The sequence below is a fragment of the Sciurus carolinensis genome, chromosome 2, assembly GCF_902686445.1.
Source record: "Sciurus carolinensis chromosome 2, mSciCar1.2, whole genome shotgun sequence".
NCBI classification, from domain to species: Eukaryota; Metazoa; Chordata; class Mammalia; order Rodentia; family Sciuridae; genus Sciurus; species Sciurus carolinensis.
In genome coordinates, this window is record NC_062214.1 from 145,826,439 (window position 1) to 145,854,076 (window position 27,638).

Consider the following 27,638-nt stretch of genomic DNA (forward strand, 5'->3'; position numbering starts at 1 on the left):
TAGGGCTGGGGATTTTACTTTTTTTTTTTTTTTCTGTAAATTTCATATGATTCGGCTCTCTCCCCGCTCACTTGTTTCACATCTGTTAAGGATTGAATCCTGTGTCCCTATTCAATGTGTCGAAGTCCTACTTCCCAGGACCTGTGGGTGTGACAGATCTGAAGTAGGGTCTTTGCGGATGACATCAAGTAAAAAATGGTGCTTTTATGGAAAGAGGAGCATTTGGATGCAAAGACACAGACAGAGGCCTTGTGAAGACAGCAGAGACTAGATTTACACTGTCACAAAGCAAGGACCACCTGGAGTACCCAGAAGCTGGAGGAGACCATAAGGGGACCTCCCCGAGAGGCTTCAGAGGAAGCACAACCCTGTCACCAGCTTGATCTGGGATTTCTGGCCTACAGAACTGTGAGGGAGTAAATTTCTCTTATTTTAACCTAGTTTGTGGGCTCTTCCTGTGGCATCCCTAGGAAACTAATACGACATCCTTTCATAGCCCCATGTTCCTGATTCCTGCCTGGCATGCTCTATTTCTGACTCTGAATCTCTAGAGCTAGTTTCTTTATCTATTCCGTCTCAGGTCTGGCATGTATTTTTATACCACATTTGATATATCTCTATAATCATAAAACCAGAGGCATTTGCTGAGGACAATCTCCTTTCAGTGATTTTGCTGATGATTTGCATTTAAGTTAACCCAAGAACAAATTTGCTGAGTAGCACTTAATTTCATTTACAATTTTAATCAACTTGAAAGCTATGATTTAGGTATGACAGAGATGCTTCAAATTAATCTGGACCAGATGCCAAAACTGGGACCCCTATTGCTTTGTTCTTAACTGAATAGATCAGGTAGGATAAAGCCTGAAAAATGTCCATTAGATATAACAACCAAGAAACCATTGGTAATTTTAGTGAGAGCAATTTCAGTGGCTGGATGAGGACAGAAGGCATAAAATTTTTAAATCTCTGTATGTTAAAAATAAATAAAATTAAAATGCAATGAGAAACTAGAAAAATAAGTGCAAAAGATTACATGAAGAGCTATCATTAATACCCCAAAGACCTTAGAAATAAACATATAAATAATGCAATACAAAAACAAAGGGCATGAACAAAAAATATATAGAAGAAAAATAAATGACCAATAAGTACATGAGAAAGATCAAATTCACTCCTAAAATAGAAATTAAAATAATACCAATATAAAATTAGCAAAGATTTATTTTAAAGATAATACCCCCCCAAATAAATGAGAGTGCTAGTAATGAATGGTCTTGTATTTTGAATTTGAGTTTGAACTCACAAAATCTTTATTCTAGATGATTTTAATGTGCATATCAAAATTTCTAAATTCTGGAGATTTCATGTATAATATAGTAACCGTAGTTAACAATAATGTATTATATACTTGAAATTGCTAAGGGAGTGGATCTTGACTATCCTCATACACACACAAAAAGCAACTCTATGAGCTGACGGATGTGTTATGTTAATCACTTTACAGTGTATACATTATCAAAACATCACCACATTGCACACCTTAAATATATATAATATTTATATGTCAATAACTTTTGAAAATGTGTATACTATTTAACAACAATTCTACTTACAAGTAAATTAATTTTGGGAAATAATTATTTCCTCAAGAAATACTTTTTGAGCCAGACATGGTGGCACATGCCTATAATTCCAGCAGCATGGAAGGCTGAGGCAGGAGAATCATAAGTTCAAAGTCAGTCTCAGCAATGTAGCAAAACCTGGCTTCAAAATGAAAAGGAATAAATAAATAGGACTGGGGATAAGACTCAGTGGTAAAGTGCCCCTGGGGGCTTAATCCCAAGTACCAAAAAAAAACCAAAAAACAAAAAAACTTTTTGAGCATTTACATACTCCAGTGACTATTGCTAAGTGTTAGATAAACCACAGAAAAGAAAAAAACAATGTTTTCTGCCTTTGTGAATCTTACATTATAGTGGGAAAAACTGAAAACATAAACAAGTTTAAAACTTGTGGAAAGTACTGTTAAGTAACAGAGAGTATACTTTATTAGGGTAGGAGGAACAGAGGGGTTTGTAGAAGAAAGTACCTAACTGAAAAACCATGAAAGGAATCATGTCATCGGCAAATAGTGATAGTTTGAGTTCTTCTTTTTCTGTTCATATCCTTTAATTTCTTTCTCCTGTCTAATTGCTCTAGCTAGACTTTCAAAGACTATGCTGAATTGAAGTAGTGAAAGAGGGCATCCTTGTCTTGTTCTTGTTCCAGTTTTTAAAGGAAATGCTTTCAATTTTCTCCATTTAGAATGATGTTGGCTTTAGGTTTAGCATAAGCAGCTTTTACAATATGCAGGTATGTCCCTACTATCTCTAGTTTTTCTAGTGTTTTTAACAGGAAGGGGTGCTGTAATTTGTCAAATGCTTTTTCCACATCTATTGAGATGACCATGTGATTCTCCTCTTTAAGCCTATTGATGTAATGAATTACATTTATTGATTTCCAGATGTTGAAACAACCTTGTATCCCTGGGATGAACCCCACTTGACCGAGGTGCACTATCTTTTTCACATATTTTTGTATGTGATTTGCTAGAATTTTTGCATCTATGTTCATCAGGGATATTGGTCTGAAGTTTTCTTTCCTTGATGTGTCCTTGTCTGGTTTTGGTATCAGAGTGACACTAGCCTCATAGAATAAGTTTGGAAGAGTTCCCTCCTTTTCTATTTCATGTAGTAATTTGAGGAATATTGGTGTTAATTCTTCTTTGAAGGTCTTGTAGAACTTCTGTCTGGTCCTGTACTTTTCTTAATCGGCAGGCTTTTGATGACATCTTCTACTAGTTCATTGCTTGAAATTGATTCTGTTAAATCATGTGTGTGCTCCTGATTCAGTCTGGATAGTTCATACGTATCTAGAAACTAGTCAAATGTCAAGATTTTCTATTTTATTGAAGCAAAAATTTTCAAAATAGTTTCTAATTATCATCTGTATTTCAGTTGTGTCCATTGTGATATTTCCTTTTTTATCATGTATTTTAGTAATTTGGGTTTTCTCTCTCTTCATTAGTGTGGCTAGGGGTTTATCAATTTTATTTATTTTTTCAAAGAACCAACTTTTTGTTTTGTCAATTTTTTGAATTGTTTGTTTTGCTTCAATTTCATTGATTTCAGCTCTGATTTTAATTATTTTCTCTCTTCTATTGCTTTCAGTGTTGATTTTGGCCTCTTTTTCTAGGGTTTTCAGATGTGATGACATCATTCTATATTTAAAAGATCAAAATAATTTTTACCAGGAAACTTCTAAAACTAATAAATGAATTCAGCAAAGTAGCAGGATATAAAATCAATACACATAAATGTAATGCATTTCTATTCATAAGTGATAAATCCTCTGAAAAAGAAATTAGGAAAACTACCCCATTCACAATACCCCCCCCAAATAAAATACCTGGGAATCAATCTAACAAAAGAGGTGAAAGACCTTTATGATGAAAACTACAGAACACTAAAGAAAGAAATTGAAGAAGACTTTAGAAGATGGAAAAATCTCTCATGCTCCTGAATAGGCATAATTAATATCATTAAAATGGCCATTCTACCAAAAGTGTTATACAGATTTAATGCAATTTCTGTCAAAATCCTATGACATTCTTCATAGAACTAGAAAAGGCAATCATGAAATTCATTTGGGAAAATAAGAGACCCCAAATAGCCAAAGAAATCCTTAGCAAGAAGAGTGAAGCAGGAGGTATCATGATACCAGACCTTAAACTACACTACAGAGCCAGAGTAACAAAAACGACATGGTATTGGCACCAAAACGGACTTGTAGACCAATGGTATAGAATAGAAGGCACAGAGACAAACCTACATAAATATGGTTATCTCATACTAGACAATGGTGCCTAAAACATTCACAGGAGAAAAGATAACCTATTCAACAAATGGTGCTGGGAAAATTGGAAATCCACGTGTAACAAAATTAAATTAAACCCCTATCTCTCACCATACACAAAATATAACTCAAAGTGTATGAAAGATTTAGGTACTAGAACAGAGACCCTGCCCCTAATAGAAGAAAAATAGGCCCAATTTTTCACCATGTCAGCTTAGGATCTAACTTACTTAACAAGACCCCTAAAGCACAAGAAATAAAGTCAAGAATCAATAAATGGGATGGTATCAAACTGAAAAGCTTCTTCACAGCAAAGGAAACAATGAAGAACATGAACAGAGAGCCTACAGAATGGGAGAAAATCATTACCACCTGCACCTCAGACAGAGCATTAATCTCCAAGATATACAAAGAACTCAAAAAAGTTAACACCAAAAAAAAAAAAAAAACACCAAATAACCAAATCAATAAATGGGCAAAGGAACTGAACAGACACTTCACAGAAGAAGAAATATGATTGATCAACAAATACATGGGAAAATATTCATCATCTCTGACAATTAGATAAATGCAAATCAAAACTACTCTAAGATTTCATCTCAGTCAGATCAGAATGGCAATCATCAAGAATACAAGCAACAATAAATGTTGGCGAAGATGTGGAGAAAAAGGTGCACTCATACATTGCTGGCTGGACTGCAGATTGGTTTAACCATTATGGAAAATGTGGAGATTCCTCAGAAAACTTGGAATAGAACCACCATTTGACTCAGCTATCCCACTTCTCGGTTTATACCCAAAGGGCTTAAAATCAGCAAACTATAGTGACGCAGCCACATCAATGTTTATAGCAGTTCAACTCACAATCATTAAACTATGGAACAAACCTAGGTGTCCTCCAACAGATGAATGGATAAAAAAAAAAAGTGGTATATATACATAGTGGAATATTACTTGGCCTTAAAGAAGAATGAAATTATGGCATTTGCTGGTAAATGAACAGAGCTGGAGAATATTATACTAAGTGAAATAAACCAATTCCAAAAAACCAAAGGATGAATATCTTCTCTGATATGAAGATGCTAATTCACAAGAGCGGGGGGACATTAGGGAAAATAGAGTTTCTTTGGATTAGGTAGAGGCGAGTTAAGGGAGGGGAGGGGTATGGGGGCAGGAAAGATAGTAGAATGAATCAGGCATTTATTACCCTATGTACATATATGACTACACAACCAGTGTGATTCTACATCATGTACAACCAGAAGAATGAGAAATTATACTCCATTTATATATGATGTGTCAAAGTACATTCTACTGTCAAGTAGAATGAACTAGAACAAATTTTTTAAAAAGACATGAGGAAAAAAAAACATAAAAGGAGGCACATTGGGAAACAAATGCACACTCTACAATCTGTAAGGAATCTGCTGTAGCTGGAGGAAAGACCAAGTGAAGGGAGAGGGAGCCTAGCTTCAAAGAGCTGCTCCCTATTCTAAAACCACATCCTATCATGAGACACAAGAAAGTTTACTTTTCACTTGGTAAACCAAGTAGCAAATAGATGGTCTAAGATTCTCTCGACTCCACTCTCAAAAACCCTCCTGCCCTTTGTTTCACTGGAGTTTAAAAGGCATGTTGGTCTCTTCTACTATCATGGTAGATTTTTAAAATTTTTTTTTTACTTTTTACAGACTGCATTTGATTCATTGTACACAAATGGGGTACAACTTTTTTTTTTCCCTACGGTTGTGCACAATGTAGATTCACACCATTTGTGAAATCATACATATACATAGGGTAATGATGTCTGTCTCATTCTACCACTTTTCATTAAAGAAGTCTTCCTGGGTGGGAGGGGGTTAGTGTTAGGGTTAGGGTTAGGGTTAGGGGTAGGGTTAGAGAGGGGGGCAAGAATGGAGGAAGGAAGGACTGTATAGAGGGAAAAAAGGGGTGGGAGGGGTGGGGGGAAGGGAAAAATAACAGAATGACTCAAACAATATTATCCTATGTAAATTTATGATTACACAAATGGTAAGCCTTTACTCCATGTACAAACAGAGAAACAACATGTATCCCATTTGTTTACAATAAAAAGAAAGAAAGAAAGAAAGAAAGAAAGAAAGAAAGAAAGAAAGAAAGAAAGAAAGAAAGAAAGAAAGAGAAAGAAAGAAAGAAAGAAAGAAAGTCTTCCTGACCTGTTGAACTTTGGTGCAATTTTTTCTTTGAGAGAGTAAAAGAACAGATTTCACAAGATAAGTGCTGTGTATACAGTGGCCAAAGTCATAAGAATGTGAAGATGAGAGATGTTGACTTTAAGGCTTCCAAAACAACTCAGATTAAAGGAGTTCCACTGTAGGTATAGACTGTAACGACTTATTCTGACAAACCTTGTTTAATCAGAGGCTACTGAACAAGTTTTTCTCATTTCTCTTTATATTAAATGTTGCTGATTAAAAACATACTATATATAGGGCAGAGGAAACATCTAGATAATGTAAATCACTAAAAGACTGGGATAGGACGTTGGTTTTTCCTTCAATTGCTTTTGTCATCTTGCACTTTACTTTCATAACAAGATGCTAAAAATACACAGGATATTGATTCAAGAAATCAACTTTCAGAATACATTAGTGAGTCAGTATGTATTAAAAATAATTTTCTAAAATATTATATGTGAAACAATGCTTATGCTGACTATTCATAAGCATTCAGAAATAACTGAATGCTTCTGAATCTTCAAATTTTAAATTACACAGTATTCCGATATCTCCTATTTATCACTATAGACCTCCTCTTCCCTCTTTTCCAGTCTACATTTAACCTAAGAATGTGGTCCAAATGGATTGCAACAATGAGTGATCTTGCTTTTTGACTTTGGTTGGATTCAACAAATGGAGTGCATTTGGCAGGAAATCTGAAGAAGGTTGAATGGTGAGGTTTCCCAGCTCCTGCACCTCGGTTATTCTGAACTCTCAGTCACAAATCACAGCTACTATAACATCCTGTGCTCACAGTTCTTGCTTACAGTGCCTGTGAAGACCCCTCCCCTCTCTCCTAAGTGGATTTTTCCTTCCCATCTAGGGATAGTGGTGTTACTACCCTAAGAGTATCACAATGTCCCTTGTGATTTCCAAACACTCGGTCAGACTTTCATAATTTCTTCCCTTGTTAAATTCTTCTTAAATTAGCCAAATGTGGTATTTCCTATGAAGCCAGTGAATGACCCACCTACCATAGCCATAGGAATTTAAGCATTTAAGGATGCTTTTATATCATAAACTTTAAAATGTTACATAGTAGTATATAGCTTAAATGATAACTTCCAGTTGATAGAAACCAAAACACTTCTTCCTCTACACATTTTAGATAAGTGGCACTGTTTGTTTCAGATTATAACTGAATTTAGCTTAGTGAAATAAAGGAGTCAAAAAGGTGGTTTATACCAGGTCTTTTTACTATGCCCATGTGAGAAATTTAAGTATTGATTACAATAGACTTTTTATTTTTATTTTATTTATTTTATTTTTATACAGTGCTGGAGATCAAACCCAGGGTCATACATCATACATCATACATATATCATATGTTGATAAATATGCTACCTTCTAGGAACCTGAAAGAGGAAAACAAAGTCATCTCCCTTTTCCCCTACCCAGGTTTTCCTACAATGATCTAGGTACTCTCCTTCAGGATGGGTATAGCTTAGCAATGGAAACAAAAGTAGTCATTCTTTTTTGGGCCACAGCATAGGTGTTCCTGGGCCCTCAGACTCCTTTACAAAGGATATGACCTAGGTGCAAAAAGGAGGATGCGCACCCTAGTAGTCCCAGCCTGGGACCTGACCCAACTTCAACTTCTTCTTCAACTTCTTCTTCTTCTTCATTCAACTTCTTCTTCTTCTTCTTCAACTTCTTCTTCTTCAACAACTTCTTCTTCTTCAACAACTTCTTCTTCTTCAACTCTTCTTCTTCTTCTTCTTCTTCTTCTTCTTCTTCTTCTTCATTCAACTTCTTCTTCTTCAACTTTTCTTCTTCTTCTTCAACTTCTTCAACTCTTCTTCTTGTTCAACTTCTTCAACTTCTTCAACTTCTTCTTCAACTTCTTCTTCTTCAACTCTTCTTCTTCTTCTTCTTCTTCTTCTTCTTCTTCTTCTTCTTCTTCTTCTTCTTCTTCTTCCTCTTCTTCTTCTTCTTCAGATGGATACAATACCTTTATTTTATTAACTTATTTCTATGTGGTGCTGAGGATGGAACCCAGTGCCTCACATGGGCCAGGCAAGTGCTCACAACCCAGCCCCAGAACCCAACTTCTTATAGAACAATTTCTTCCCAGAAGTGGTCACTGCTCCTCCCGAGTCCAACCCAAAAACAGTCACTACATCAGAATATTAACCACTAAGCTCTTTTATCTTATTTAGAGAAAAAAATCCTAACAAATTACTAAAACATTCTTGTGGTCAACAATTACTGACCAGTATAAGGTCTAAACATTCCTTCTCTAAGGACTTACAATCCCTATATACTGATTTAACATTTGTTCTCTTCTCCTCCTCTCCTGAGAAAATTAACTTCATAGAGTTCAACAAAATTCCATATGTAGATGTAAAATTCAATATATATAAGCAACATGACAAGATTTATATATAATAAAACATTAAATCCCTCTAGATCATCTTTAAACCCAAGGTTTCACCTCTCCTAATCTGGAGACTATAGGAGGCAAAACTATTAATGAAAATGGTCACATCCGTGTGGTTGTTTACTGGTTCCTGTTAATTTCCATTTCTCTTTACACAAATGGTAAATGATTCTGCTCACAGAATGAACCATATAGATCAGGTACAGTAATTTGCATGAATTCCTTGAATAAAAATTTGTTTGGTCCATTACTATTTTTTAGAGCCTTTTATTTAATATTGTATAGTTAAACTAGAGATCATAGAAATATGAAAAAGTATAAGCTCTACTTTGAATCTTTCCACTCCAATTATAAAGAGGCAGAAATGCTCAAACAGAAAAGAAACTATTGAAAATGTAAATTCAGCTACTCAAAAGGCTATAAAAATTATTTATTAGAAAAACAAGACCAAAGTTTTTAAACCTGCAAAGAAAAGAATTCTTAGAAAAATCCTCCTGGGACAAATTATGAACTTGGTGAGAACTTTAAAAGGACATAACTATCACTCCTGTCCTTTCTGACTTTAGAACATGGATGTCTTGCAGATCTTTTCCATAGATACACACAGCGGAAGTTTCTGTAGAAGGAATATCAGAATTATGCCTGGAGAAATTTGCAGCCCTATCCACAATAATTTACCTTCTTCCATCTCTGGCCTTCATAAGTCTCTTTACTTGAAGAGAAATTGAAAGAGGGCCCATCTTGGACAAGAGTTTTTGCAATTGGGTGGTAGGATCTGAGGTGCAACCGCATTTTATCTAAGTGACATGTGACCCCCAAAACTTGCATGGCCCTGGACTATTGGCTCACAGGGACAGTACACTCAACAAACATCCAGCTTCTGTTTGCTTCAAACATTCCACGGTATCAAGTGGGTTAAAAAAATACTCTCCACATCTGCTGTTCCTGAAAGTGTACACTCTAACATACACATAACAAAAGTAGCATTACCACAGTTGAGAAAAAAAAAAATCCCTATCAAATGAAGACATGTGAAAAGATCTTTTGTTTAGGGGATTGAATGTATAAAGAACTGAAGTTCTAACTCTGCTGAGCAATATAAGTCCTCATATTGGACAAGCTCTGCTCTTGATGAAAGGTCAAAGCTCTCAGTGAACAATAGAGTCTACCGCACACACAAATAGAGCACAGCACATGACTGGAGATTCATCCTAAAAGTACGACTTGTCAGCTCTAGCATTACAAAGCACTAAACCCAAGCACTGCTCTCTGGTGATAACATTGTTCCCAACTACTTGACTCCAGGATTTGCACTGGAAACCACGACAGCAATAAAAAGCAGACAGAGGAAATGGGATCCCTTCTCTCTGGAATTTTGACATGACATTACACTATACTGAACTCAGGACATGGCTAGATCCTATAACTAAGCCTGAAGCCCAGAAGTCTAGGGAGAAAAATTTGTTGGTGCATTTAGAGAAACTGGAAAACATCCTCATCAAGTTTCTGTTCTAATCACACCAACATCTGTATCACCAACCTTCTTTTGTGTGTTCTGCTGTTTTTTTTAATATATATATCAGTTGCTGACAGACCTTGATTTTGTTTATTTATATGCGGTGCTGAGAATGAAACCCAGTGCCTCACACATGCTAGCTTGCCAGGCTAGCATCCGACCACTGAGCTACAACCCAGCCCTGTGTTCTGCTGTTTTAAAAGAGTTATGTAAAACAATTCTGTCCAAAGGCGGCTTCAGAGAAAATGCCAAATCCATTAGCAAAGATCAAATCAAAGCAGGCTCAAACTGCAGTAGCCGTTCCAAGCAGGCATTAATTGAAATCAAGTATTTTGATACAAACTGAATACTGATATTGCACCAAATAAGATATAATAGGATTTCTACATTTCTGAAAATGAGATTGGTCCAGATTATATAAATCCTAGAGTATACACAGATCTGTATAGTGCATTAGTACTCACAAGAGATATTATCTAATATGCAAATATATCTCAGAAACGAAAACATTGGTTTCATTTTATAGTAGCTAATAAATAACATTTCTGTGGTTTTCCTTTTTTCAGAGCAGACTTTGAAAGGGAGAAGGAAGAAAACATGTAGGTTCTCAGAATCTTTTAACAGGGCGACACAGTGGACACAAGGTAAAAAAGGGTGGAAGACACTAAACACAAACATACCCTATTTCACAATTTTGTCAAGGTTGATTTCACCACAGAAAAGCATCCAAAAATGGACTAACACACTAAAGCCTCTAATCCCCCCAGTGTTTAAGCATATCTTTAAAAATATTCAGCCAAAATATGAGTTTTTAATATGGAACAATAAAAACAAAGATAATAAGGAAGAAAGTAATTGCCAGACCAATTTAGGTTTTTGTTAGGGAGCAATTTCCCTTTTAAGTAGAAAAAATATACTCAAGAATATTGAGCCATATAACAAATTTTTCTGAGTGGTTGTAAATGCTCATGAAATAAATAGTTCATATATTTATCCAACCAAGTAAATATCAGGGACGCCGAAGGCCTGTAAAAACTTTAAAGAATGCCAACATACTTAATGATTGACAAAAGGAAGGTCCAAAGGATAGGGTTTCTCCATGGTGGGATAATTCAGATAAAGTTTGGAGAAGGAGAGAAGGAAGTATTTTTTAGATGCTGATAGACCTTTATTCATTTATTTATATGTGGTACTAAGAATCAAACCCAGCGCCTCACACATGGTAGGTAAGCACTCTACCACTGAGCCACAATGCCAGCCCCTGCATATGTTCTTTTTTTATCTATCTAAAGGTGTATTTTGATAACTTTGGGAAATACTGAAAATAGCATCTTTATCACTGACCTAATATGTATCCTCGGGCATAGTGCTAAGCATTTCATATGAATTTATTTAATATTTATTGAACATGCTAGGTAGGATAATGACCCAAATAAAAATGTCCATGTTCTAATATGCAAATCTTATGAATATGTCAGCTTACATGTCAAAGGAAGATTAAAGTTGTATACAGAATTTAGGTTGCTAATCAGCTGACTTTGAGATATGGGGATCATCCTGGATTGTCTGAATGGACCAAAATGTAGGAGAGAAGGAAATATTTTTTAGATGCTGATAGACCTTTATTCATTTATTTATATGTGGTACTAAGAATCAAACCCAGTGCCTGGGTTTGATTAGATGCTGATAGACCTTTATTCTTTTATTTATATGTGGTACTAAGAATCAAACCCAGTGCCTCACACACGCTAGGTAAGCACTCTACCACTGAGCCACAATGTGGCTCATAAGTCACATTGTGTTTCATAAGTGTATGCAGGGTGTTGCATGCCTGTAATCCCAGTGACTCAGGAGGCTGAGGCAGAAGGATCAAGAGTTCAAAGCCAGCCTCAGCAACTTAACGAGGCACTAAGCAACTCAGTGAGGCCCTGTCTCAAAATAAAATATAAGAAAAGGCTGGGGACATGGCTCAGTGGTTAAGTGCCCCTGAGTTCAATCACCAGTACAAAACAAAAGAGAGTCGCATGATGCTATGTTGCTAGCTTTGAAAGTGGAAAAGGGAGCCATAAACCAAGGAATATGGGTGACCTCCAGAAGACTAGAAAAGGTGAAGAAATGGATTCTCCCACAGTCTGCAGAAGCAACACAGTTCTGTTGACACTTTGATTTTAGCCCAGTATGACTCATATCAGACATCTGATCTCTCTGAAAGAGAACTTATCTGTGTTGTTTTTAAGTCACTGAATTTATGTTAATCTATTATAGCATCACTAGGAAACGATTACATTGAGTGTTCCATTATTTCTTTAAATCCTTACAAACTTTTATGAATTACTAATGCTGTTTTACTAATGAAGGAACTGAGCCTTAGAGGGTTTAGCTAACTTGCCCAAATTTTCCCAGCCCGTAGGTACCTGAACAAGGATTCAAAACTATTCTAATTTCAAAGTCTACCCACTTATTACTATAGCATGTAGTATATTCCACTCTCACGGGTTGCTGTTACCCTAAACTCAATATTCTAACTCCCCACATGTGTTTTATTCCAATAAAAAATACCATCAAATCTAAAAGAGTTGACCTCATAGAAGTTGAGGGTAGCATGGTGGTTAGTAGAGGTTGAAGAGAGTTGTTTACTAGGATGACAGATAAAAACAATATACTGTTTATTAAAAAAAAAACTAGAAGGAAACTTTTTTACCATAAAGAAATGATCAATGTTTGTGGGACAGATATGATCAACCTGATTTAAACACAATGTACATATGTATCAAAACATCACAAGGTACTCCTCGTGATTAATGCCTACCATTTTCATGCTGTATGTATGTCAAAGATAAATTTAATTGAAAACAAGACATAAAATAAATTCAATTAAAAATAAATTTTAAAAGGTTACAGCATTAGGGTCATATTCTGCATCTATACCTGAAGCATCTGGTGCAGATTGTGGCCCTTCCGACTCAGGATGAGGGAGAACATGGTGTAAAACAGTAGGACAGTGACTGAAAGCAGGAGCAAGACCAGGAGCTGTGCACATGCAGTTGTGAGCAATGAAGCAGGAAGTCATTCTGACAGCTGCTAATGACAAGCAGAGTGGCTGTGCAGCACATCAGACTCCATAAATGACAACAGAACTTTCAGTAATGGTTCCTACCAGCACAGCCCACCGACACCATTTTTCAATGTTGACAGACTCAAATAAACATTGCCATTGCCACCGACTTGCTGGACAGAGGCAAACTGACTTATGGACTGAAGCCTGCTGGACAGATATTCCTCTACTGAATAACATTAATGTATACTATACTTTTACTATTAATCATTTAAAGTCTCGTTTTTTTCCTCCTGATTTTTATTGGTTCTCATGACAGTAGGCATTGAATAATGCCTCATATTCAGGATCAGTTCCCTCTAATGCCCCTACTTCAAGTTTCAAGATTTCAATTGTCTCAATCAATTGTCTTTTACATAAGAGACTTGGCAAGATTGCAACATATATCATAATCCTGCAACCAATACATTTGATTATTAGGCACTTCAACACAATTAACAGCAGATGAACACTGCATACCATGGGTTACTAATATCCTCTTGCACATTTGCATAGAACTTAGCACGGTGTTCAATCTCAAGTACCCAACAGCCAGTCCCCAAGTCTCATCTTTGAGGGATCAGTAGACCATCGTCTTTGAGGATATATTTCCCAAGAATATTCCTAATATCAATTCTTCATTGCTTGAAAAACAGGAGTCAACCATACCCATTTTGAAACAAAGAGAATCTACTACGAAAAATTATAAGCCATGCATTAGAAAACTGAAGGGGCAATAGGGAATATTAAGGAATCACAAACTAGCCATTGCAAAGAGCAGCTACCACTCACAGTAGTTGGGGCAAGAAAGAGAAGTGGGGTTAATGATTAAAAGTTAGATGCTTGGAGAAGGGACTCATAGACCTGATGGGTAAAGGCCCATGGGCCTGGGTTCCAAGGACTGGACACTGCTCAGCTTAGCTGGTATTGCTGAGTGATCACAAGGGAGCTAGTTCTGCAATTGTTAAAAAAAAAAAAAAAAAAAAACAAAACTGCCAGCTGGTATCAACCATAGCTACCTGAAGGAAGTACCACTGCTGCTGAGGTGAGGAAGTTTTGCTGGGGAAATGCTGAATAGAACAGGCAAAGGAGGAGGAGTGAGTCTCCCACCTCCCCTTTGGCCCTGCAGACCCCAACAGTGAGCCAACCTGCCTGCAGAGCAGAAAGGCGCTTTGCAGTGTCCCAGCTGCAGCTCAGAGGCTATTGCTAAAAATCCAACACATGATATAACGTTTGTTCATTCCTTCATTCATTCACCAGATAGTTTTAAAATGTCTAGTATATTCTGGTAAGCACTGAACCAAAGAACAAAGTTCCTATTTTATGGAGCTGGTAGTTTTTTAGGGAAAGAGAATTAAAAAATCAACCAATATTTAATATTCCAGGTGATAAAGCATGCTTTGAAGAAAAATAAACCAGGATAAGGGAGTGGAGAGAAACAGAGCAAAAGCAGTGTGGATAAAGACAGTATAGATGAAGCATAGACAGGGGAGCCACACTGCAGGATCTGAATCCTAGCTCTGATTCTTACTAACACTGTGATCTGAGGGAAGTTCCTTGAACTCACTGTACCTCAGTTGCTTTATGTCAGATAGAGATAATGATGGCAATAAAAATATCAACCTCATGGAATTGCTGTAAATATTAGAGAAGGGGATATCTGTAATGTGCTTAGAATAACATATGGCACATAGTTAAGAGCCATATTGTTCAAGAGTGGTACAGTTTTATAACAAAAGCTAGCCGAGGCTGTGTGGGGATGATGTGGTTATGTAAAGGAGGAGACAAAAGGTGTACAAACTATAATGAGGAACAAAGAGCTCACCTCAGACCAGAGCTATGCAGGATTTAGAAAGACAAGGGAGGTCAAGTCCTCAAGGGGAGAGCAAGGTTTAAGTTAGATTAAAATTATGAAAGCCATATTCAGGAAAGGGGCTGAAGTTGCTTTACTATAGATGGTAATGGGAGCAATTCAGGGAAAGAGAATGTATAAGTGGAAAAGACACATTTACCTATTACTACCTCACTTTGACCAAACGTAAAAACAGCATGTTAGAATGATAATAGTGCCCTGATGATAAGAATCCCCAAACAGTCATTATGTTCAATAACATGTATTTCCATAACACTGACTAGTTTACAAAACGTTTTCACATCCACTTTCTTATTTGTTACTCATAATGAAACTGTAAAACTAGCAGACAATACACAGTCACAAAGAAAGTGAAGACACGAGCAAACCTAGTATTAGTTCCATAACTCCCAAATATTTGACAATTGCTAGGAGATTGAACATATCTACAAAAAAGCTAAAATAAGCCCTTGGAAAAAATCGTGTAGACACTTAGATGTGTTTCTATCATATGTGTGAAAGTGGGTTTAAGCTGGTGGCATAAGTAAATTAAGAAAGTTCATTGGTAGAGCAGTATCCTAGTTAAGCCACAAATTACCTGGGCAGGTAGTATGGATCATTCATGGTTCAATCACAGGGCCACTTTACAGAGATCCTGTAATACAGGAAATCAGTTCAATGAGATACGACTGTTCTGCACAGCCCTTCAACACACTGAAGCCACGGGCCCACTCAGGCTACAGGGACCTGCCCACTGCCCTCCTATCCAGCTGTCACTCACACTAGAACTGTAAGAACCTCCTGGGGAACTCCAGTCAGTGCTTCACATAGACTACTTGGAATTCTAAAACGTCAGGTAAGTATTTTAAAATAGCTTTTAAGGATAATAGAATCAGAATTAGTTTCGTAGAGTGACACAGGGTGTTAAAGAACCCTCACTTTACTGATTGGAACACTGCAGTAGCATGAAGTGACCCACTCAAGGGCACAAAGACTCAGTCAGTGACAGAGGCAGGATTAATTCTGGTTTCCTGAATACTGGGTCCAATATTCTCTTTCAGCTCTATATGCTGCCTAAAGTGATTTGGGAGAATTGTACCAGCAAGAGAGACAATCTGGAATCAAAACTTATATAGGGAAATAAATAGTGGTGGGGATGGTATCTTTTTCAGATGTGTGAGACAAAAGCAGTTTGTAAGTTGCAAACATATTTTGCACATTTCTCAATGGCATGGCTAAAAAGTATTTAATTTCCACAATTTCTATTATACCTATAGTCTTTACATTCAAACTAGTTTATAAATAGCTTGAATACAGTGACTCCATCTTCCAGGGCTGGGTATTCCCTTAAAGAGAGGAAAAAGCTGGGCACACCGTTGTTACTCAGTAACTTCTTCCTATGTGACTGATTGTAATACTTGCCAATATATTTGCTTTTGAATATGAAAATTATCTTTCAATTTTTTTCTTGGTTTAGCAAAGCAACATTTAGAGACGTTTTAAAGCAATCTACTGATGTCTTGATTTTTTTTTCTACTCAATTTCATTTCTAAAGATTGCACTCGTTTATTTAGAAAACATTTGTCTTATTCCATCAGTTTTGTTTTTTTTTTTTTTTTTTTAGCAAAAAAATCACTTCAAGATTAGGATTTGGATTAATATACTGTAACACATTTAAAGCTATGGAGCCTTATTTCACAAAAGACCTAATCAAACAAAGGTTATTCTACACAAAATGCCACATAGCAATTTAGCAGACTTGAAAAGCAATGAAGGGGAGGGAACATGTGCAAAGGACTACATGCGAATGGAGCACTTCTAGTTTCTATGGTAACCAACATAAATGAATACCTTTTTTGAAAATAAACTAGCAAAGTCAGTGAGATGTAAATTTATGAACACAAAAACCAAAGACCAAATCCAATCCTATGATACAGTAGGAAGTCCACAGTTTTTCCCTAAAAGGAATTGCAAACTGGGGGTGGGAGAGCCCTATTGGTAACAGCCTGTACCAAGGATACTTTTTTTTTTAATTCACTATCCTAACTTTTGGACATTTGTCTACTACATAATCTTTATTAATAATTAGAAATGATTTTTTATTGCTTGCTGAATTATTTATTTATTTATTCTGGTGAAGCCAATGAGACCATGATTCTCTAATAAATAATTAAAATATTAATAATGAAACCAAAAACATCAGAGACATGTATATCATTTGCTTTCTCTTAACCAGGCAAGTAAATAAATCTCCTTTGTTATTAAGAGTATACTAAATAAATGCATTCAGTTTTATAGATGTGGGAGAGAAAGAGCTAAAGTTATTTTCAAGAACAAAGTAAAAATCAATGCCCAGGTGCCCTGCTGCTTTTCTGACTGGTATATGCTTAACCACTCAATGTAACAAAAATGGTCAAAGACTGTGCAACTTATACACATGTGAATATCTATCATTTTATTCCCAAAGTGACTGAATGATGGCAGAAATAAGGCCTTTATCCAAAGAATCTTCTTATAATCACATAAGATATAATGACGAAGAGAGACGAACCAATGGTTTCAATATTTCACATGAAATTGTCATAAATTGGAGAAAATTTCAGTTTACATTGGAAATACTCTTATTTAATACTTGTATCTTTAGGATCACAGAGTTGTCTAAAAATTATTGTCTTTGAGCATATTGAGTTTGAATTTCAACGTGCTACTTCTCTTACTCCGTTGTATATTCCATTGCTTTGAAAGGAAGGAATTGCATCTAAATGCTAAGTGTCTGTACGTTGCCCCAGTTGATGAACTGCTGCTGCCACTGCTTCTCTCAGCCTCAAGTTGTAAAATGCTGTTCTTACATCATCCACCAGGTTTCAACTTTTTATACATGTCAGTCAATCACATTTATGATGTAATCAGTTTCCAAATATGTAATTGTCAATCATTCGTCTTACTTTAAAAGGATGCTGCTGATAGAGACCATATGCAGACTATAAGATTGCAGTCTAAACAACTGGTCTTTCCAACAGTTCTTTTCATTTTGTATTATTCATTCAAAAATACCATCAGAGATGCTGGAAACGCAAGCATGAGTAAAATGCCCTGCTGTCTGGAATGCCACAAGCATGTAGAAGCAAACAGTGACCCTTGAATTTCTGTGGTTACCTAAAAATTCAGTAATAAATTAAGAGAAAAAAAACCCTACATCAAACAAGATTTCAAACTTTATCTTTCAATGCCTTATCTCTTTGAAAACATTTTCAGATTTAAAATTTTTAATTTTCCAAATGCAGTATTTTTGGGAAATTATGACTGACACTTTGAAAGTTTAACTTAAGATTTGTTCAAGACTGTTAAAAACTTCAGATAAATTAAATTTAGCAGAGTTTATGGAGCAAGAGCGATCCAAGAGTTGGTCAGCACCATAAATCAGTAGAGATTCAGAAAGTTCCACCGAGTAACATGGGCAGGCAATGTTCATACACAAAAAAGGAGATGACACAAAAAACTGCTTGATTGGTTACAACTCAGCATTTGCCTTTTTTGGGCATGATATGAGGAAGCATTTGCCTTTTTGCCTTAGATGACATGGTCCGGTCAGCTGGTAGGCTGTATTTGGCAGAAGCTCAGCTACTATGATTGGCTGAGACTCATCTATTTTTACAACAATATACTCTTAAGTTAGGTTGTAATTTCTTTATGTAAAATAATACAGTAATCATTAATGAATATTAAGACATGGAAAGTCTGTACTTCAACAAATGTAGTATAGCATAATGAGAAGAAAATTTCGTGACTTACATGATCCTCTAACATGTCAGTGATTCTAAGTTGACTTAGTTGCTATATTGTGTTATGGCAAAGTATAAATGTTTCTGGGAGGCACCAGAAGCCCTATCCACATTGAGTGTCTAAAAGTCCTCCTACATTAATCTTTTTCCCTCTATATAACACTGATCCTCAGACAAAAAAACACACTAGCATCTCTCCAATTTGTCTTCCAAGCAAACGAGTAGACTCAAATTGTTTCCCAGTCATGTATAGTAAAAACATCTTGCTTAAAGCTGAGTAGCATGAAATGTTTAAAGTCTTTTCCAATATTCACCAAGCTTGAGAAACATACTCAAATGTGCAACAGCAGATTTTTGTTGTGTTTTCTTTTTAATCATGTAGGATACACAGCTGGAAAGTAAAGACCATTTCAGTTTTGCCATTTTCCTGAATTCTAAGTCTTCCATTTTTATTGATCTTGTCCTCACATGAACATGGATAATATTAAAAGACTTTGTGACATTAAGTTTGGTTTGGAAATTGTGGCCACTTCGGCATTATACATCTGTTGGTTTTCCTAGAGTTGTTAATGCAGTTCTTTCCTCCTTTGTTAATCAGTACATTTCTATGTACTGTGGAGAATTGGGGAAAGTTTTCAATTCTGCTCTACTTACCCCCATATTTACAGTTTCTAGTATTCTTCATTCCTCTCTTTAGATTCACATTTTCATCTGTTATCACTGTACTTCTGCCTGAGTGCTTCCTTTTTTAACATTTCTTATAATGTTCATATGCTCTAATGAATTCTTTCAGCTTTTGCTACAATGTGGAAACTCTGAAGACAGTATTTGAGGCAATTATAGAGTTCACTTTGTTCATTTCCCTTTTCTCAGGAATCTCTGCCCTTTTGCCTATTATGCAATGTCTAGAAACAGCCGTTTTAGATATTTTTGCCTTTTGTTGTTGTTGTTGTTTGAGGCAGGAGGGTAAATCTGGTCCCTGTTATTTCATCATGGCCAGAAAAAGAAGTCTTACTCCTTTATAAATAAAAAATGTGTCCAAGTTTCTTTTTTCCAGCTTTGTTAAAGTAAATAGACAAAAATTGCATATATCTAAGAAGTACAATGTGATGTTTTGATATATGTTCTCATTGTGAAATGATTACTTACCTCGGTCAAATTAATGAACACCTCCATCACACGATTTACCAGGGAGAGGGTGAGGATACTGAAATCTCAAGTGAAAAATACAACAGTATTAACTATAATAATGCTTTACATTATATTCCCAGAACTTACTTATCTTATAACTGAAAGTTTGTTCACTTTGATTAATATATTCCCATTTCCCATAGTCTGTAGTCTCAGGAAACCACCAGTCTACTTTTTGTTTTTTATAAACTCAACATCTTTAGATCATACATATAGATGAGATAATACAGTATTTGTCTCTCTGTATTTCACTTTGCATAATGTTCTCTAGGTTCATCAATGTTGTCACAAATGGCAGTAATTCCTTCTTTTTATGGATTCTGAATAATATCCCATTTTATATTAGACCACAATTGATCCACTCATCCATTAATGGACACACAGGTTGTTTCATTATTGGAAATTTACGTCATTGGAAATAGTGCTGCAACGACATGGGGATACAGATATCTTTTTGAGAGATTGATTTCATTTCCTTGGAATATTACCTAGAATATTGCTGAATCATGTGGTAATTCTATTTTTTTGGGGGTGGTGGAAATCCATGATGTTTTCCATAATGGTTATACTGATTTATATGTCATTCCCATCAATGGTATACAAGGTTTCCCATTTCTCCACATTTTGACCAACACCTGTTATTTTTTTACCACTTAATAGTTGTAAGATGGCATCTCACTGTGGTTTTAATTTGCATTTCACCTGATGATTAGTGATGTTCATCAGTTTTTCATATACCTGTTAGCATTTGTATGTATTTTTTAGAGAAATGTCTACTTAGATTCTTTGCCCAATTTTAATTGAATAATTTGTTTTGCTTTTGCTCTTGAATTGTACACATTTCTTAAGTATTTTGAAACCTTTCAACCAATATTTTGATTAACCTTTATCAGATATATGGTTTACAAATATTTTCTCCCATTCTATAGGTTTCCTTACCATTTTACTGATGCTTTTGCTATAGAGAAATTTTGATATAATTTCCCCAACTTTCAATGAAACCTGTCATTGAATATATTAATTGTCTTCATCTCTGTGTTTAGTACCTTTATGCTTTATGAAGGATGTTATAAAAATAAGTGTAACAGGATGTTAAGAAAATAATTTGGGGCTGAGTCAACAAGAGACCATAGATAACACATCCCAAAGGATATAATAGAACATACAGAAAATTTACAAAGAATTTAGAACTCTCAAACCCCTCACTCATATTGAAGCTATAAAATATTTGTAGTTGAAAGATAGAGAAGAAAGCATTTTTCTAAAGAGGACTGAAGCTGTGTTGTGAATTCTACCTGCTGCAAGGGGGAAATGGCCTTTCATCTCAGGGAAAAAGATTTCAATCAGCTACTTCAGCATACTTAATATATGTCCTTTGCAATTGGAGGACCTAGTTATCTGGTGTTTACTCAGACCTGTGCAATCCACAGCGTGATTTACTCTGGTGAACTCTTCTAGTGTCAGAGTTAAGGGAGGCATTTCTGAACTGCACATGGATTACACTCCCAGAGCATGCATAACTGTTTCCCTTGAAGAACAAGGGGGAAAGAGCTGGCTTTCAGTGATTTTAGTCCTTGTCTGAAAAACCATCAAGAAGGGTAAAATAGATCTCAGCAAGCCTGAAGGTACTGCTGGGTTACGTGAAGCTGAAAAAGAAGTAAATGACTAGCTATCAGTTAGAGTCATTGTCTTCTGTATGGAAACATGTCCTAAGTGAAATATCCCTAGCACCTACAAGAAACAGACTCACTTGTAAACATCTTTTGAGCACAGAAGATTGCACAGTTGCTAGATCAAGAAGACAGCTCCAGTTAAAAGAGGACTTGCCTCTTTCCTTCTTCCTCCCTCCCCAAAGGGTCACAAAAAAAGGGTTTGTAAAATGAGGAAGGAGATAAAACACTAACTAGGAAGAACCTTCGCTTTAAAGCAAGTTTGGATATTTGATTATTATGAAGAAGAAATGTATATTGTTGCTGTTATATTGGAACTTCATTTGTGAGCTCTTGTGACTGTCAAGATTTTTATATTACCTAAGAGAAACCAGATGTGTCATGGGGCCTACCTGATTGATTCTCCATACAGGATCAAGAAAAGAATGAACTCTGTAGTTTAGACTTAAAAGATATTTTAGAAAAGAGAAACCAAAAACAGTGATCTGGTGATTAAATCCCAGATTGTTCTTGTCTAATATAAATGTTAAATAAGAACCTAGGAAAGACACACAAAACCATAATTGAAAAGATGAATATTAGATATACAAAGTCAAGTTATAATTCTGCTCCATAGAAACATACCAGAATGATTAAAGAATGAAGTTTATTTAGAAGTTTATATAAACATGTAGAACAACTACAGTTTTACTCAAGAGGGTAAATAAAAATAAGAGAAAAGTCTATTATGAGCTCTTTTTTAAAGCTCTTCATGGTAACTCTTTAAGTTGTTACTTAATTTTTGCAACTTTCTCCCCTTCAGTGTAACCATTTTGATTCTAGCATCATTTTATAACCTACCAACATATAAAATCATATTAATTCAATGTATGACTAAATTTGATTTTTAAAAAACTTTGTACTCATAATACACAAGAAAATACATTCCAAAGAAATTAGGAATTATTATGTTTTATGGCCATTTATTTATGGAAATGGAGCATGAAATAAACTATTTAGCTCATTAGCTTGAGCAGGAAAGCATTGTCCAAGCATGTTGTCCGTTAATCACTGTAACCTCTATCCACATGCAGATATATATGACTGCTAACATGGAGAAACAGGCAGAAATTTCCTCATAAAAATCATGGTATGTGCAACTTTTATGTATGATTTATCACAGTACACTTGGCAGAGCACACAAGAAGAGCTTGGAAAGGAGATTAAATAGTAAAGTTTTAATGTTAGAAAGTAGATTTTGAAGTTTTTGAATATTCTTCTCACTCCCCTTTTTCTCTCATGATTGTTCAAAGGATATTTGGCAAGACATCTATATGACCAGTTAAAGCTCCAACTCCCTTTTGAAATCATGGTCCACTCTATTCCTGAAAAGAACTTGTGACAAAGAGCTGATGTCCTATCAAGCATCATCTTTTGATAACACTGGTAAGCAGTCCTCAGTAAAATTGAATGGGAGATAATCCAAAGGAACCCTTGTCAAGTGTGTATGCAAATAATTATTTTCCTTGGTAGTGAAATACCAAAGGTGGGTTGATTATACTGTAAAGGTGGAGAAGTAGATAATCTTTTGTTTCTTGAGTTTGCCAATCAGACAACTTATCCTATAAAATCTTCTCCTTCCTAAATATTCTTCTCAACTTTAACAGCAAAATCTTCAAATTCTGTTTTTTAAAAAGTCTGCAGTAATATTAAGAATACTGCTAAAATAGAAATTCCAAAGTTCCTATGACAGCTGAATGACAATCAGGCGTGCTCACACAATGGAGTGCATAGAGAAATGAGGATGAGTATTTTGCAACTCAACAATACAGATGAATTTCACAAACATGCTAAGCAAGAGAAAGAAGAAGACCCAAAAGAGTGCATACCATATGGTTGCACTTACATAAACTGCAGTTAGAAGTGAGGATGTGGTTAACTTTTGTGGAAAAACAGTGATGGGGGAATGATAAATGACTAGAAAAGAACATAAGCAAAGTTTCTGGGATGCTAATCTGTCTCATAAGCTGGGTACTGGTTGCACAGATATGATGACTTTGAAAATTCATTGAGCTCTACACTGAGGATTTCTGTGTGTGTGTGTTATGCCACAATAAAAATGTTAAAAAGAAATCCTGCAGATGCAGAATGAACCTTATAGGTCCCTTCCTATTCATAAACAATCTGGGTGAAGGACTGGAACACAGATGTCCCATGGTGGAGGACAACAGAGAGATCAGAAAGAAGACACATGAGCAAAGGGTGTGGCAATGGATAGACCTGTGCCTTCTGAAGGCAGCCCTGGCAGCAGAGAAGCATCAGGCCACCTGGAAGGGGAGCAGTGGATGGATGTCATTAATAAAATTAGATGATGACTTCTGCCTCTTATTAAATTTTTCTTTCTGATGGTTAAGGAATATGTGCAACTGAAGAAAGTACTGACTTTTCCAGAAGGCATATTTTTCAGGTTTTTGTGAAAAGAGGTAAAACCATTAGAAATGTGACATCAATAAAAAAGGAAGAAAGAAAAGAGGAGATGAAAAGAAAAGAATAAGAAAAGAAAACCCAGCATGTCCCTTGATTTTCAGGTACCACACATTATTATTTCTGGTTTCAGCTCCCAGGGAATTTAGCAGCATCTCTCCCTTCAAATCCCAGTTGAAGGGATCCAGCCCACCTGGCTATGGAATTTAGATATTGCCTCAAGTTTGCTGCCTCACTTTCTTGGTCTGGTCGTCCTCTAACCCAATAGGACTCCATGCACAGACTCCTCTTCTTTCACTTGTCTTCTTAGGATGAGACCAGATTGGGACCTGATGCTCGCTTGACTTCAGCACTCTCCTTCAGGACCATGTTCTCTCTCTTCTGTTAGATGAAGGCCCTGTTTCCACCCTGTTTTGAGGACATAGCTCCCAAACACACCAAGTGGTTACCAAGTCTGTCTTGTACCATCCTGTCATGGGAACCAAACTGGACAGAAAAAGCCTTAAAGGAAATGTGAGTCCTGGTAAATTCAGGAGGACACTTGAAAAGCATTTGCTCTAGATTTTGATATGAAATAATTATTTAACATATAAACTCATAAAGAGAAGCAATTATGGTTAATTTTAAGAATAATAATATTAACATTTAATTAGCCTTTACTATGTGATAGGGACTGGCCTATTATTGTTACATGAATTATCTATTTTTAAGTCTCACAATTGACAAAGTTTTTTTAAATATTTTTTGTAGTTGCAGATGGACAGAATTTTATTTATTTATTTTTATGTGGTGCTAAGGATTGAACCCAGTGCCTCACACATGCTAGGCAAGGTGCTCTGCCACTGAGCTATAGCCCCAGCCAATTTTTTTTTTAACCAAACTCTATTCAGACTCCCCTGAGTCCTCTTCTTGACTGACCTAGACCCCATCGCCCTTTCTGCATTAGCCTAGCCTAGTTGCAATAAGAATGCTAAGTCACTTTATGAGAATTCCCCACTCTTATTATATAATCACCCTTGATATCTGATCAAATCCATCATGTTCCATCCTTGATTCATACATTCTTGGCCTGCTTTAGCAAAACCTGTTAGAACAGCTTAACAATAATGCCCTTGATAGTGCCTCTTATTAATTTTTTTCCTTCATTGACTCCCCACACCCTGCTCTTCGGTTATAAACTGTCTTTGTTGCATTCAGAGTGACTCAGTTCCACAATGTGACAGTCATGGCCTCCATTACTGTAATGTCCTAGATCAGGCCTTCCTTATGGTTTCAGCTAGTGTTAGAATAGCCATTCTCTACACGGCAGCTCTATGAGGTGTGTAGCATTTGTATCCCCATTACACGAAGAGAAAACTGAGATTTAGAGAATTCAAATAGAACATTCAGGTATGCACAGTAAGAGCTAGGATTCGAAGCCAGGCACTATGACTTCAGAGCTTGCTCTTACCATCACTCTCTACAGAAAAATGCTATTCAGCTTCAAAATGTGTTTTAGCCACAGAAAGAGTTCAATCGGGGTGATGTTAGACTAGGCTTTTATGGCTTATAAAGGTGTCAGTTAGAAACAGAGAAACAGACTAAGTTAATCTTTCTCAAACAACCTCTTTTAAAGGGAATGGTAGTACATGAACTTCAATGGAAACAGAATTTAGTGCCATGAAAACTTAGCAAGTGAGAATTAAGTAAGGGAAATGCTATTTTAACAATAGCCAGAGATAGTAAAAGCCTTTGAGTTCACTGGCTTTTTGTTGACAAAATGTAGACTCTGCTGCTGAGAATTTTAATGAAAGAAAATATACTAGCTTTTACCCACAGGTCAGTGAAACCCACATTAGGGACCACTTTTGCTACATATCCAGAAATCCTCTTATTAGATACAACACTGCAGTTCTTTCACTCTCTGCGCTAGGCAATTTGGCAGGTTAAAACAATTTCATGGTTTTGAAGGTCATGCTTGTGGTTGGAGCAATCAGTTTAAGAGTTCAGCTACCCACAAGAAGAACATAAAGAATTGCATTCCTACTCAAGCAGTCAGCTACTATAGAAACTATAAACAGCAGCAGCAGGAAGAGGATACAATTGTTGTAATATCAGCTGTGAACAAAAAGGGGGACCCTTGATAGAGAGGTCTGAGGCAGAGAGAGGAAAAGAAAGAGCAAGAGGATAGAGAAAACCAGTGCTTTCAGCCCACAGTGCTATGGCACACCAGCCAGGTTCCAGGGTCCAAGAACCCCCCAGGGACCCGGCTAGGCTCAGGGCATTTCTCAAGTCCAGGAGAACCACTCTGAGTCTGCAAAAGGAGTTCTGCTTCCATGTCCCAAGGGCACAAGAGGAAGAGGAATGCACATCCTCATGTGCAGGCAGAACTGGGCAAAGACACTCTTTCTCCCATTCTCTTTTTGTAGTAGAATCCTAATAATTTTTGCTGGGAACGTGACCTGCCCACTAGAAGCTACATTTCCCAGGCTTTCTTTCTAATCCTTGTGTTATAAAGTTCTTGCCAATGTAGTCTGAGCAGAAAGGACACGCACACCTTTTAGGAGTTACATTAAAAATAGGTGGGGTGCTCTACTTATTGCTCTTTTTGTCCCTCCCTTCCTCCAGGGATGGGGTGCAGGCAAGCCAGCTTCATCCCAGAGAATAAGAACCACACTGTAAGATAGTCACCTTCAAAGTGTGTTTTACAGATCAGAAACATCAGCATCCTCTGGAAAATTGCTAGAAACACAAACCTTTCAACACCCATGCCAGAGGGGACCAGTATAGCTTCCCAGTGTTTCCTGTGCATAATAAATTTTTCAACCTACAAATAGAAGAGTGATAAGATTAAAAAAAAAAAAAAAAAAAAAAAAAAGCTCTGTAGATGACCCTAGTGAGCAAGTCCCCTATCCAGCCTAATTGTTCACCAGTTTTTTCTAGACTGTGGCATAAGAAGTCATATTTTGGGGTTGCTTTTTTCTAGCAATTGAAACTGGATGCTAATTGACATGACCCGTAAGTCAAAATTTTTGGCCCAACTCTGAAATTGTTCATTCAACTCCAAACAACTCATCAAAGGGACTTTGGGTGTTTTGGCAATTCAACTTCTATCTAGCCCCATACAGGAATCTGTCTTAATTCCAATTATTATCATAGCCTACCAAGACAGATTTGGGGAATTCTTCATTACTTTGAAAATAATCCTGGACATTTTTTCCAGTATAACCCAGGCTTACTTCTTCTCAGTCCCAAAATGAGTGAGAAAGGAACCCTTAATGATCAATTTCAGGAGGGTCTCAACTCAGGACAAATTTCTCAGATGCACAGGACCAAGACATTTCCTGACTCCTCTCTTTATTCCTAGAGATGCACAGGGAGTCAAATCCTTGGCATCCACCAAGACAATCACAGCCGTAGCCAAGCTATACAACCCACCTTTCAGAGATTAAAGACCTTCATTCAATCCCTCTCTTAGGCAGCAGAGATGCTTCAGTTCCAATTCTCTCAGGTAAGCTGAACACTACCAAAATACTAGTGTCTGTACCATCTCTGA